At 43.4% G+C, this 15,347-nt stretch overlaps 1 protein-coding gene across 2 annotated transcripts in view; it reads right to left on the bottom strand.

The window, feature by feature from the left end:
- MAML2 (mastermind like transcriptional coactivator 2) overlaps positions 1–15,347 on the bottom strand; it is a 342,775-nt gene that overhangs the window by 171,363 nt on the left and 156,065 nt on the right. The gene's annotated exons all lie outside the window — the stretch shown is intronic.

Raw genomic sequence — 15,347 nt, 5'->3', positions numbered from 1 at the left:
ACTGCCTGATAGTTTACATTCGCATTTTGTTTTTTCTTTCCTGTCCTTTATTTGTTTGCCTTAAAATTACCTATTTCAAACTTCAAGAGGTGGTCCCCAATTCTTGAATCCTATTCTGTTTTAATTCAATTCAAGGAGAATTATCTATTGTGTTTTCAGGGCTGTGGTTTTAGCACTCAAAAGACATATAAATCACATTTCCTGTTCTCAAGGTATTCCAAGTCCTGTGGGGAAGGCAAGGCTAATGAGAAAACGTGTTTTTCTGAGAGAGAGGATATGATTACTGCTAAAATGAATCACATGGATAAAAGGTGCTACAGAGTCGCATATATGCCAAGATTGGGAGAAAAAAATCATAGTTTATTTGCCAACGGAAGAGTCCTAATTCTTTTTTTTTTTTTAAGAGTCCTAATTCTTATAGTTGGTTGACATGTGTTGGTTTCCCTAACATGGGAGGCCACCCAGTTGGTTGTCCTTCTCGAGGTTTGTTTGTAGGTCCTGACGTGACCAGGCCCACAGATGGATATAGGCTCAGAAAGCAAGATGCTGCCCAGGTTGGCCATCTGTCTAGGTTCTCTTGAGCAGCATAGGGCAAGTCCAGGGTGATCATGGATGCTCTCAAAGGTTGGCTCGTTGAGATGCTGCTAGGACAGAGTCCAGAGCTGGCACAAACCTCCATTCCTTGTGCCTTTTGAAAACTCTAACAATGGAGAGACAAGACTATTCCTGAAATCAGAGCAGATTTCTTTTGGCTGGGTAGAAGCTGGAACTGGCAAATCCTAATTTATATACGCAGTTTATTTTTCAATCTCACAGGGTTCTAGGTAGGATGGGGGAGCCAGCTGACCCTGTGGAGAATTAGCCAGAGGCATCACTCCCTAGTGACCCTCCAGCTCTTATTCAAATTCTGACTTACAACAAATTTTATTCAAATGCCCTGGTTAATGGATGTGAGCAAGGCATCATTTTCTCAATCTTGACCTTCCTGGAGAAAAAAATTAAGATTGGCTGTGTTAGGAGAATAAAGTCTTTGAGAGAAGGAGCAGACAGTAGAGGAGAAATGTGAACATTCCAGAAGGTGTGCCACTGAGCCTTTCTAATTAACACAGGAGCAGAATTTTCCTTCTGTTTCCTGTGGGCAAAGGGTTGCTGTTGTTTCCCATGATCCGCAGATGTGAAAAATATTGATTTGTAAGCAATCCCTGAGGCTCTGGTGAAATTAATTTTTCATAAATGCAAATTGTATCGGAGCAGTTGTCATAGAAACTTGAGTGGAGAGAATGGCAGGGGCATGAAAAAGAGGAGGAATCCATGGTCAGTTTTGGTTTAGACTGTCCGGCTTCCTGAATCTTCCCGCCAGGCGGTGGTCTTCCTACATGGAAACCTCAGCAAATGGCTGGCCGTCTACATTTCATCCACACAACGAAGTCTCCACAGCAAGAAGCTTAACGCTTTTAAATCAGCCTCAAATCACCTACCCAGAGGAATCTGCTGTCAGCCCCAGACCCCATCTCCTGTCAAGCCAAGTTCAATTACTTGCCAAGTGCCCGAATCAGTGTTTCTCAAACTTCAGTGAATGGAACACCTGGGGAGGTGTTCCCTCCTGGGAATGTGTGTTGCTCATAAATCCCTGGGTGACTGTGGGTCCAGAGGCCACCCTTAAGACAATCCCTGTCCCAAGCTTCTGCTGTGCAGCCCTCATTCACTATCCACAAAATAATATCATGGCCTGAGTTTATTATAGTGAGTTGCCTGTCCTGCACTATAGCGTTTATTGTCTTGAGGGAGAAAGAAGGTCCGTTTTAATGAGCTTTGTGTCTCTCTTGCTTACCCGGGTGCTTTTCCACTACAGAGAGAGATCAATAAGCACTTGTTAAATCGGGAGGAAACCAGGCACAAGAGAGGCCAGCCTTCTGCATCTCCAAAAGTCCTGGGATGTTTGTATTTCCAGGATCCCTCAGAGCTGTTTACATCTAGGGGAGGAGCCCTTGACTCTTTCTCCACAAGGCACCCTTCTATTTCTGTGCTCCCTTCAAAGATATTCTTCATTGTCCTCCGAGCCTGGTTGATAGGAAGGACTTCTGGATCAGAACGCCCTGGATTTGAACTCAGTTGTGGTACTTACAAACTCCATGGCCTTCAGGAAGTTCTGGTTGACCGAGGTCTCAGTTCCTCGGTCTCTGAAAAGGGGACTAAGCATCCCCAGCTTACGGTTCTGTTCTGAGGAGTAGATAAAATAGTGCGTGGATCTGCATAGCTCCGTGCTCGCCACCCAGTAGGTGCGCTCTTGTACACGATGGATTAGGTGCGACATGCAGATCAGGGTGGGTGCTCAGAGTGCGGTTTGTCCGCGCCCTCTAGGAGTGACCTCCATGCAAACACTTGCCCATAAGTCACCAGGTTTGACAAATGGCTGCAGGATAACCTGAGAGGCCCTGCACCTTTCCCCGAATACCAGTGACCCCATTTATGCCAGGGGGATAAATCTTCTTCCAGTTTAATATAATTTCTCAAGAGTCAGCGGGAGGTAGCAAGCAATGTCCCCACAAGGAGAGTCTGGAAATGGCAGAACCGAAAGTGGTGAGAGCATCCCTGAGGACTAGTCTGAGAAGATGCCTGTGTACGGTGACTGGGGACATTTAGAACCAGAAACACTAGGAATGTGATGGGGAAGGCAAGGAAATGAAATCTCCTCAGCCTCCCCCACACAAATCAATCACAAAGGAAATAGGCATTTGAGGGAAAAGTTCCTTCAGCATGTATTTCTATTTGTATTTCTATTACCTCATCTCATAAATCTCATTCCCTCCTAGTATGATTCCTTGGGCAGCACGGCCCAGATCTTTTTCAGTCTCTTAATGAGTTCATTTTTGACTCTGTAGGACAGACAAAGGAGTCTTGGAACCCACCAGATGGGGACAGGAGCAGGTTAGAGGACTGATGACAGGGTCACTTCAGACTGAGAAGGGGGAATGTGAAGCTGACCCTCCAAATATCTTCCAGTGACTAGAATTTTTCTACTCCATACTGAAGGAAGAATTTGAGGCGATGAACATATAATCACAGAGTCTCAAACTGCAACTTGTTGAAGATCCTGCTGTTTCATGTTCATATGTCCAGAATTTTATTCAACAAGCATGGATGTTTGCATCCTATTCCACTGTTGGCGTCTCATCGATGTGTCCAGGAACTTCTGACATTTTAGCTTTCTTATTATGTCACCCTATTTGCCTCCTGTCCCCTACATCCTAAGAAACTGGACATTTTTTTTTTTTTTTTTTTTGGTTTGGGAGATATAACCATTGCAACATCTACTCTTTTTTTTTTTTTTTTTTTTTTTTTGCAAATGAGGAAAGTTGGATCTTACTATAGTTTGGTGTCAGCACTGGGGAGCTGAAATCCAGCTTTTCTGGCCCTCAATACATTTACATTCCTCCCTTCTACTTACAGTGCAGCCATCATATTCATTGTAAGCTATTCAAGGATTTTTTTTTAATTTAAAGGAGTATTTTAATCCTTACAATATATCCCAGACCCCAGCTTTCCATCTGGTTAGAAAGAAGGAAAACTACGTTAAAAGGTATGTTCATAACCTTAGAGAGGCATTCTCTTATTCTTTTATTTTATTTTTAAATCAACATATCCAGTACTTTACAGGAAGAATCAGAGCTGACCTTTTTTTTTTGTTTTGTTTTGTTTTTGTTTTTGTTTTTTGTTGCCACAAGAGGCTCATAGAATCAAGTCTTGGTACCTACACTTGACTTAAAACCAAGCATTTTACAAGGCTAATAAGATACTCAGAAGTCTTCTCATCCAGGTCTAGCACCCGTTATGTTCTAAGAACTATAGCAGGTATTACGTATTAGAAGTCAATAAAAAGATAAAGGCCCTGCCCTCATAGAATTTACAGTTGAGTTTAACTTATCTGAGCCAGAGGGTCTAGGAAGGGCTCCTGGGCTATCCTGGACACAAAAGCCCTGGGTCTGGTGGAGTTTTAATTAAATGACCATCCTTACCAATTAGTCATGAAAAACACTGCTTGTATAACTATGTCATTATCACTTCCTGCCTGGATTAGTGTAATCCATGATAGGCAGGCCTTCTGTGCTCCAGCATTTCCTCTGGGGATTTGCAACTTTTGCAAAACCCCAGCTTTAGAATGCTGGCTGGAGCCAAGACTTTATTACTCACATTACTCCTATGCCAAGCCAACTTCATGGGCTTCCTTTACAGTGGAGTGCACACTGTAAATGTTCTCCATTAAAGGGATGAGCAGAAACCTCCTCCCCAAACCTGGGGTTGTCTCAGCTGTTGAAGTGTACACTGTCTTCACCCCAAGCGAGGAGCTGGCATGTGCCAGCCCCAAATGATTCATGTGTACATCTCATATTCCCTTGTCAAGAAAAAGCTGGCTGTTGTGGAAATCTTTCAGACCCTGGTAGGACTGATAGGCCCTTCCAACTCTGCAGTTCTGTTTTTCTAGACTAGCTACTTCCTGGAGAACTCCCTCAGGTATGACAACTGTCTTTATGCCCACAATATCATTCTTCAGATCACAAACTCCTCTTCTTTTCAGAAATAAAATGATACTTGAGATCAACGGGAAATACTTCCAATGAGGAAACAAGCTGAGCATGATGAAAAGCTGAGGCAAGGTCATGGCTAGAGTTAGAACAGAGGTCTCCTACCTGATCTAAAGAACAACCATGTCTCCTCTAAAAAGTAGCTCATATTCCCATGACCTGCGCATAGGGTTACATTCTCTCTGTATGTTCTTTAGAGAGGACCATTTCTTATCTGTAGGCTGTTTAACTCTATGGTGCTGTTATGGAAAAGGGTCCTGAATGTCAGACACCATTTCTTAATCATAATTTGCTTAGGTAATATCTCAAAATAGATTTTCAGCACCAGACAGGAGAGAAGTCCATTAAAGGATGTTCCAGCTTCTGAAAATATCATAGGCTTTCACAAAGCCAAGCTACAGGAAACAGATCAAAGAGCATTACATTGCCTTCTGGTTATGGGTCACTCTATCTCCGAGAATCTAGTCATGAAAGCAGAGACATTTAGAGCTGGAAGGGACTTCAGAGATCATCTTGTCAACTCCTTCAGTTTAAAGGTGAAGAAAGCGAGACCCAGGGAATACTACAGACTTGCCCCAGGCTAAAGAACTAGTTACAAGGACCTGGCCTGTCCTTTCCCCCATATCACACTGTCCTGTAACCAAAGGCCTGTGACACCTGATATGTCTGGTGGTTTTTTCACCCTGGGATTGTGCCAACAATACTCTCACTATTTAGCTCTTTTTTGAAATTCCCAAGAATGCAGATGTTCTTTATTTCTTCTGAGTGATGGTGATAAAACCCAAACTGACCTCTGGACACAAACAGAAAAAGAAAGAGGAGAAGGAGAAAACCACCCCATGATGGCCTCAAAAGAAGTTGAGTTCAAGATCTGATTCCCTCAAAAAAAAAAAAAAAAAAAAAAAAAGATCTGATTGTCTCTGCTCATCATATACACTTTGATGAGTGTGGTGCTGAGGACAGACAGTTGGCACTTTTGTAACTAAAGCAAAAACAAAACATGTCAAATTCTACTTTAAGGACCATAAGCTTCCCCACAGAACTGATCGCAGGAGAGCCCTACCCATCCTATTTCCTCTTCACTGAACTTGCATAATATATTTCCCTAAATGTCTGGTGCCCACAACCTCCAAGGGAAAAACTTTACAAAATAATATTTTTTATTATACAAATAATAAAATAGTATTACCATTATAACAATGTGGATGATACAGAAAAGCATCAAGAAGAAAACAAAACAGATTTATAGAACTATAATCTATAGATAAATATTGCAAATTTTTATACATATAATCTTGCCATTATTTCTAGGCATGCATGTCCATAGATATTTTTCAAATAAATTTGCCTCACATTATTACATATTGCCTTATGGCCTGCTTCTGCTTTCTTTCACATTACAGTTTACCAAGAACATTTTCCCCCAAGTAGTTATCAAATGTTAGTGAGCACCAGAATCAGCCAGAAGGCTTGTTAGGAGAGGGTGCTGAGCCCCGTTTTCAGTTTCTGATGTAGTACCTCTAGGGTGGGGATTCATAATTTGCATTTCCAACAAGTTTCCAGGGAATAATTGATTTTGCCCATCTGGAGAACCCATGTGGAGAACCCTGGTTGTACTACAACATAAATTGTTAAAAAAAAAAAAAATGGCTGTAGAGTAGCTTATTGAGTGGATATGGTATATGATAGGGATTTAGACTTTTTTTCCAATTTTTCACTGTTATAAATAAAACCTAACGAATATTTATATTTTGCATACCTGCTTCTTTTTTATTTATTTTTCTTTCGTTTTAGAAATAGCTTTACTGAGGTATAATTCACACATCATAAAATTCACCTATTTTAAGTATACAATTATGTGTCTCTTTAGGATAAATTCTAAAAGGAATAATTGCTGGGTCAGAGGTTATGAACATTTTTAAGGTTTTTGATATATATTGACAAACTGTCCTCTGAGAATGTACGTAATTACATCCTCACAGTGGAGTATGAGAGTCTTATTTTCTGATTTCCTGGGACAACCTGGAGTATTATAATTTTAAAAACAGCTTTGCCAGTTTGAAAGGAGAAAAATAGCATTGTATTGATGCTTTTATTTATCTTTCTTTGACATCGAATGAGGTTGAACATTTTCCCCCATCTATTTATTTGGCATTAGTATTTATGACTTAGTAAATTGCTCTGCCTTAGGTAGGATACTTGCAAAGGTATCGTGTATAGCACAAGACCACAAGGACACCAGTAACCTTAAAGATTGACAAATGGACATAAGAAATATTCTTTGTAAATGTAACATCCCCTATGGTTCTCACTGAGCATCAGCATTTCTCTCCTCTCTCTCTCTCTCTCTCTCATTCTCTCTCTCTCTCTCTCTCTCTCTCTCACACACACACACACACACACACACACACACATCAAATTGTGAAGGACCTTCAGGCTATGGGCAGCCCCAGGGAAACTCTCACTAAGGCTGCAAAAACACACTAGCTTAAGAATCCCCAACTGAATCAAGTGAGTCAGTTTTATTGTAAACAGTCAATAGAATTTAGTTAAAGGATAAATGTTACAATGTTTACATAGTTAATTTTAAAAGAAAGTGGTTATTTTACTTAATGGATTTTTCATTTTGTTTTAACTGTGCTCTGGCAGGACGCAGACTCAGCCTGGTAGATGGCTCCCTAGCCCAGAGGAAGCTGGAAGGAAGAATCCGAGGACAGTGCTGTTAACTCCTCCTAATCTTTGAAAACCTTCCTAACTTGCTACCGTAGAAGCTTTAAGTTGAATACCAATAGTTAAAGCTGAAGTGGAGAATTTTGCTTTCTTGGGATCTTTGGCATCCATAGGGGGGGGGGAGGGGGGGGAGCATGGGGAATGTCATATATATTTTCACAGGTGCAGGAGAGTTGGTGCCCAGAGCACCCAATACTAAGGCACTGTGTTTTAGCTTTCAGCCTGGGATGAGGCGAACTGTCAAGAGTTTTTGAAAAAAGTTTCCTTTTCCTAAAATTCTTCTGAATAAATACAAAGGGACTCTTCCATCAGACCAGCATGAAAATATACTATCTTTTCCTGCCTGGTCTGTCACCCAGACTGCTCACCCCCCAAAGCTATGTTTTATGAGTATTTCCTCGTTCTTTTACACTCCCTTCATGAGGCATGTTCTCTGCTCTCATGGCTTCAACAACCACCCTGATGTCCATGATGCCAAAACCATGTTTCTATTCACAAATTTGTTCCTTGGTCATCTTGCTAAATGCCTTCTGGGAATTTATCTTCACTGGGAAGACAGACAGACAAAGCAAACTTAACCTGTTTAACTAAACTCTCTCTGCCTCAAACCTCTCCTTACAGTCCTTATTTCAGCTGATGGCATCATCGTTGATGTTAGAAAACCATGAGTCTTATTCACCTGGTCCCTGTGTCCCGTCTAGTCCGCCTCAGGTGTCTGCAGTGGGGCTCTCCCTTCGTCTCTCCCTGCTCCTGTGCTTCCGTTCAGGTCTTCCTAACCTCCTGCTCTCAACTTCACCCCTTCCACTGGACCTACTCCTGGTAGATTTTCCTCCCTCTCATACACCATGGCCTCCAGAACTGTCTTCCTATTAAAGGAATCTGACCACGTGACTCCCTGCCTAAAGATGGCCACCCAAAGGACTAAATCTAAATTTTTTGGCCTGTACCTAAGTCTTCACTCCCAGGCTTTTCCTCCCTCTCCTGCTTCTCTCCACCCCCACCCTGCCCCTTGCTGGCACACTTTGCTCTCCTCACACTGAATCTCTGTTCTCAGAACAAGCTATTTTTAACCTTTTACTCTTGCAGGTTGTGTGCATTTTCCTCCCTCTATCTGTCACAAAAATTTCTTCCTCAGTCCTCAGCATGAGCTGAAATGAATAACCTCATTCATTAATTCACTCACTCATTCAACACATTACTTTTAGCATTTAATACTTGTAAAATGTGCTAAACGAGGCTGAACAGACGGGATCCCTGTTCTCATGGAGTTATGATTTTGTGTGTGTGTGTGTGAAGCCTTTCTTGACATCTTTGGTAGTCAATAATTTCCTCCTTACCATCATAGCATTCTGTCATAGCTAGTTAATAAACCATAATGTAATTAGCTCTTCATACGTCTGACGTCTGGATTTCTGACTAGACTATGAGCTCCTGGGGTGAGGGGTTGAAGGGTTGCATCAATGACTGAGTCTTATTCATCCCTATGTTTTTCTGGAGGCTATTTAACACAGTGGTTAAGATCATGGGTTTTGGGGCTGACTACCTGGGCTCAAATTCTGCCTCTGCCATTAAAAGCTCTGTCATCTTGGCAAGTTTTCTTAACCCCTCTTTCTGTGCTTTGATTTGTTTCTCCATTGAATGAACATAATAGTAGTAACCAAACAAGTCATACAGATGAAAGGAATTGATTAATGAAAGCAATTACTATGGAATGTGGTAGGTACTCTGTTTTTAATTCCATTATGATGCCCATTAATAGAAAGCTCTCGATAAAAGCTGACTGAATGAGTATATGGACACTGAAATATAATAAGATCTCTCTGTAGCTACCTATCCCCCCACCTGTAGCCAGAGACCAATCATCTCATTCTCAGGACTGAGAATGGTCAGACCAGATCAACGGACAGCCTAGGGCAGTGCCTCTTAAGCTTTAGCATGTCTTAAAATCTTGTAAGGTACCTATTAAAAATTTATATTCCTGGCTTCTTTCTGATTTAGTGATTCTGGAGATCTCAGAATCTGCATTTCTAATAAGCACTGTGTGGACAGATGGTCCTTGGACCAAACTTTGAGAAACATTAGCCCTGGAAAGGTATCTTAGACTCTCTTCCCTGCTGAGGATACCAGAACTACACATTGTCCCATGAGCAAAGGGACTTGGGAGGTCTTGCTGATGGAGGTGACACTGTGCCATGTGACTCTCACAGGTCCTTCTGTGGAAGACAATCAGTATGGGGAATGAAGTACATCAAACACACTGTGTGGAGATCATCCACACGGACATCTACTGACCTGTGGGAGTTTGAAAAGAATTCCAAGTACTGCCACCTGGGTCTTTCCCAAGAACCAGCAGCAAAGAACACACGGTTCATAAGTGTTGCTAGTTAGGGTTAAGCTTCACCATCAGTTTCATGTTGGATTAAATTATTATATTAATCTGCCATGAATTACCCTGTGACATTTGGCTAGGTCATTTTGCCTTTTTTGAACCTCTTCTGTGTATGATAAGTGGGCAGGGTTAAAGTTTCTCTAGAATAATTTAATTCTGTTGTTCACTGTTGGGAATTGCAAACCACTCACTGAAGGCCTGAAAGAATTAATGCCTCTTCTAAGGGAGAACAGTTTACTCGTATTAACCTCAGGGTCAGTTCCCAAATGTCAATCAATAGCAACACACCTGGATTTTTAAAGGTGAAGAGAGAGTGTCAGCTCCACTTTGCATCCTGAGCCAGCACTCAGCTGTAATAGGAACAAAAAAGCACCTATGAGGGATCCCTGGGTGGCGCAGCGGTTTGGCGCCTGCCTTTGGCCCAGGGCGCGATCCTGGAGACCCGGGATCGAATCCCACGTCGGGCTCCCGGTGCATGGAGCCTGCTTCTCCCTCTGCCTGTATCTCTCTCTCTCTCTCTCTCTCTCTCTCTGTGACTATCATAAATAAATAAAAATTAAAAAAAAAAAGCACCTATGAAACAAAGAGCCTTCTCTTGTCTCCTGCCCTGACTGCAGAAAACCTGCTCCATCTAGCACTTTCTCCAGGGGCTGTGCTTTCTCACCCACAGGGCCTTGGGATGGGCAACCCAGGAAGCAGGTGTCTGAGCTACTTCTTCCTAAAAGGTCTTGTGGAACCCAACTGTAGAAGTCACCTGGTCACACCCGTGAAGGAGCAAATTGAATTGTGCTAGTAATAGTGAGCTCATGTCTATTTTTCTGGAAATCCAGCACCCCTTCTTGCCTTTATTTCTGTTATGCTATTGTGATGTTGTGATTTTTTTTTCTTTTTTAAAGATTTATCTATTTATTTGAGAGAGAGAGAGAGAGAGAGAGAGTGTGTGCATGAGTTGGGGGAGGGGCAGAGGGAGAGAATCTTCAAGCAGACTCCCGGCTGAGCACAGAGTCCAACTTGGGGCTGGATCTCACGACCTGAGCAGAAAACCAAGAGTCAGATGCTTAACCAACTGAACCACCCAGGTACCCTTGTGATGTTGTGATTTATAAGAAATATATATTTGGTCTTTCATCCTGTTTCTGGCACTGAGCTCCTAAAACTCTTAGAATTTCCTAAAGGACAAGAGCCATAAAGGTGGTGTTTCTTATTATGTTAATGAGATGACTTTTGGACCTACTGGAGGGTAGGGCTGGTTGCCAGGAGATCCAACTATGCGCCTAAGGGTTGGAACTTTAAGTTCCACCCCTTGCCCCTGGGAGAGAAGGGGCCACTTATGCAAAATCATGGCCAATGATTTAAGCAAGCCTTAAATGCCTTTGTAATGAAGCCTTCTTAAAAAACCCAAAGGCTAGAGTTCCAACAAGTTCCAGGTTGGTGAAAATCACAGCTTTGGGGATAGTGTTGTGCTCTGAGAGGGCATGGGAGCTCTGTGCCCTGACCCCATGCCTTGCCTTATGCATCTTCCATTGGGCTGTTCCTGAGTTACATCTTTTTATAGTTAACAGGTAATCAAGTAAGTAAAATGTCTCTATGAGTTCTGTGAGCTGCTCCAGCAAATTAACCGAATCCAAGAAGGGAGTATCTGGAACTTTCGATCTATGGCCAGTCAGAAGCACTGGTGACGATGTGGGTCTGAAGTTGGGTGGAGCAGCCACTGTCTCTCCAGGCAGTGTGAGAATGGAGCTGGGTTGTAGGATACCCAGCTGGTGTTGAATTGCTTGTGGGGTGGGAACCTCCCTACCACCATACTGGAATTGGTGTCAGAATCATAGCTATTGATGGGGGGAGAAGGAGAAATAGGAAATAAAATAAAGCTTTATTATTCCCATGTTCCCTCTCAGGAAGCGGTACCTCTAGCTTTGACTTATTTTGTTGTACGTTATCCATAGAGTGGTGCACAATAAAAAATGCCTCTGCCTGTCTGTTCTAGGAGGACCCAGTTGAGGAGAACATGATGCATCTTGGCATCACACAGGCCCTTTCATGTGAGTAGAAGTACAGCTCTCGGCCTGTGAAGGTGTGCACTCCCAGGACTCTTTGGCTAATGTTTTCCAAGCTTTTAGCAAACAGGCAAATTCTAGCCTTTCGTTATTTTTCCCTCCTCTGCCCATAATATGGGGTAAAAGAATTTTCTACCCAGTTGCATTAATTAAGTAATAACTAACGTTTTCCCATTTAAAAATTAATCAAAGACACAGATAATGGCTAATCAATGCTTCTCCACTTCACCAGAGTGCCAGGAATCATTTTTATCATTCCAGTGAAAAGCAGGGAAAACTGGCTTCTTGGTGAATTTCTTCAGTCTTCTCACAGACACAATTTGCTTTCTAATGCAGCTTTTTGGAAAACTGAAGCTTGTTCCAGAACTCCCATGATGCCTCCACCTCCACATGTTGACAGGAAGCTAGTGAGGTGAGCACAGCCTCCTTCTCCTCACATTGAGAGGCCGCGTGGCTGATGTACCTGTGTCCAGATGGCCCAGGACATAGGACCCCGTGGAGGGAAAGGGAGAGGGAAGAGCTTCAGGATGTAGTTTCGACATCTCTCTCTGTTTTCACTGGGTGAAAACTTGTGCAGCCCCCGTCCCCACTTGCCTCTCCTTTCTCACCTGTCTCTTTCTTCTTCTTTCCTATTGTCCCTAAGATAACTGACAGTGGCACCTGAGAGGAGATGAGGTAAAGCCTACCAGAGCGAGGACTGAATGAGGTTGTCCCACTAAGCAGTCCAGCACTGTTCAGAGTTCAATTCCAGTGAGAGACTAAACAGTGCCCCAAAGTATGGTAAAAAAGAGTCAAATCAGAGCTGGGGACAGGGTGATGGAAGAAAACAAATAATGAATGGCAGATGTCAAGGGACAGGGGTTTCTGTAAAGGTGGTCAGAAAAGTAGGAAGGAAGGTAGGAAGCTGTGCATTCTTTAGAAAGAGGGGGCTCCATGGAAGACCTTTGCCTGCATCCTTCCCCGTCTCCCACACTGTCCCTCAGAAGAAAGAGGGCTGATAGGCAACCCCTATCCAGCTGACAACTTCAGCTGGATTTCTTCTTCTGTAATGGCAGAGATCAGCCTTCCGTGCCTACGGTATTAACACAGTAACTTCTCACGGCGTCTGATAAATATTTGCTGAATGAATAAATGCCTTTTGAAAACTGCACAGCCAGCCACTGTCTCCATGGCCAAAGCTGAGTAGTATTTTCAATTAATCCCCATCAAGGTAGCTCACAGCTCATCAGCAAAGCAAAAGTAGAGAATAAACCTTAACCGAGGTACATTCATTACCTGACAATGTACACCAGAGGCCCCCATTTGGTGGCATTCAGAGAGTCTCCTACTTTGGTGACTTTGCTAATTTCTGAAGCAAGATAAGCCAGCTCCTTTTTCAAGATGTACCTGAGTTGTAGGAGCAAGAGAATACCTTCTTCGCTCAAACTGGTCTCTGTTCATGTCCTTTTGCCTGAGAAGGGGAGCTCTATACCTGTTAGGCAATGATCACTACATTTCAAAATGTAGGATAAAACGCCTTCCATAAGCCATGCATTTTTATCCTCAACTGTTACACTTTAAAACAATGACATGAGAACATAATACTGGTAGTGGAATAAATTTCACATGAAGCAGTGTATGTGTTAAAAGCATTTACAATCCCAGAAAATGTGGGTTTACATTTCACTTGTCCTGCTACAATACCCTATGAATTTACTCAGCTGGTTTTAATAAGAATATATATATATATATATTAAAAAGTGGTGGGAATCTATTTCTGTGTGTACATTATGGAATGAGAGATTCTTACAAGAATTTAACACCAGCAAAAGCACATGTGTACCGACGGAAAAACATGAGTAATTCCCTTTCATATGGTTTCCAGCCTCTCCATACATAGAACACCCCATGCTGAATGGGAGCCCAAGTACAGACGGCGGATGTCTTTCCAAATGGGCATCCTTTTTGCCAATTGCCATGGATGATAAGATTCTGTTTGCTTCCTAACATCTTTCCTGTCCTCTCACCCCAGCACAATGACTTTGGCATTTCCAAGCCATCCCCGCCAGATCCTCACCTATGCAAACATGCCACACCTTCTCCTCCTTGCAGACAGGGCTCTGGAATCTGGGAGGCTATTGGGAAGATGGTCCCAGAGCACTTGGGCATGGACAGCACCTATCGGCCCCAAATCATCTTGGAAGAAATGTTTCACCACCAAAGGAAGAGACTCAAATGTAGAGAATAACTCTAGGATGGTGATACCGTGACACCCAGGAAGCAAGAGAGAAGAAAAAAAAATATTTGGATGAAGATGGTCTTGTCAATCAGAAACTGGAGGGACAGAGTTACGGGTTCAACAGGCTGAGCTGGAGGGGCCTGGGAGCCCTGAAGAGAAAGGACCAGAGTGCTCAGGGCACACACCAGGTCTGGCTCGCTGAAGCCAAGGTGTTGAGAGCCATCCACACAAAGAAGACTCTGGGGAAGGATGAAGGGCTGAGATGGAACTTGATGGAACAGCTAAGAGATGATATGAACACAAATGTTCACTGAAGGCAGCAGAGGGACTCAAAGGAGGTAGAGGAGGTGGACCAACTCCTTGAATGTCCCGGAAGGCACAGAAATGAAGAATTTCAGGACCCAAGACAGTAAGCAGTCAGCAACGCCACGGGTGGCGGAGACAGGAAGGCAAGGATGGAGGCTCCCTGCAAAAGCCTGATGAGCTCTCACTTTGTCCAGCTCCCACCCCACCGCAATGCCACTCTGATTGCAATCGCCTCCCCCAAGAGAGGCAAGACACACAGTATGGCTTTTGCTCTTTTCTTCCTGCCAATGTGGCCATTTTACCACCTGCCCCTCTTAAGGACAAGGGGACAGGGGGCAACATTCGTGGAGCGTTCCCCATGCATCGAGCACTAAGTGGAGTCAAACGGTAACGGATACACTGAAGCAGCAACAACTTGGGGAAAGCTGGCAACCCAACGGTCAGGGCGGGAGCAGCGCAGGGCCCGGCCTCCAGTTCCAGAACTTGCACACAGCACCACGGGCAGCATGCACTGGCCTCTCCCCTCACGGCAGAGCACGGAGACCCAGCCTGGCTCACACAACTGTTGTGAGGTCATGTGGGATCTAAAAGGCTGCACGAATGTTAGGAACTAGTAGGGGGGACATCTGACTTGTTTCTGTCCCAGAGTTTTGTACCGATTGCACATCCTACATGAAGATCTCCCTGGGATGTGCCGGTCTGTGCTCACTTTTCTCATCTGAGATTTTACGGTCAACACAGAGATAGCTATGATTTTCTTTATCATTTAAGCCCTGTGAGTCTGATTTCCTGGGTAAGACAACAATCTCCCTGAAACGAGGGACTGTGTCATCTACGTGCGGGATGCCCACGAAGTCTGAAACGAGTTCACCTGCTAACTGGGACTAAATGCCACCGTGGCACCCACGGTGATTCAAATCCGTTGCTACTGTTTCCCCCTGACAAAGGATTTGTTGTAAAGAACACCTTCTTGATTTGGCCTTTGGCTAGAGTAATATTCCTGGAGCCCACAAACCCTAAGGCATTGTTTTATAATTGCCATTCAGCATTTCCAACACTCTGGA

The sequence above is a fragment of the Canis lupus genome, chromosome 21, assembly GCF_011100685.1.
Source record: "Canis lupus familiaris isolate Mischka breed German Shepherd chromosome 21, alternate assembly UU_Cfam_GSD_1.0, whole genome shotgun sequence".
Lineage (NCBI taxonomy): Eukaryota > Metazoa > Chordata > Mammalia > Carnivora > Canidae > Canis > Canis lupus.
The sequence above is the reverse complement of the archived record's forward strand: the minus strand, read 5'-3'. Positions and strand labels throughout refer to the sequence as shown.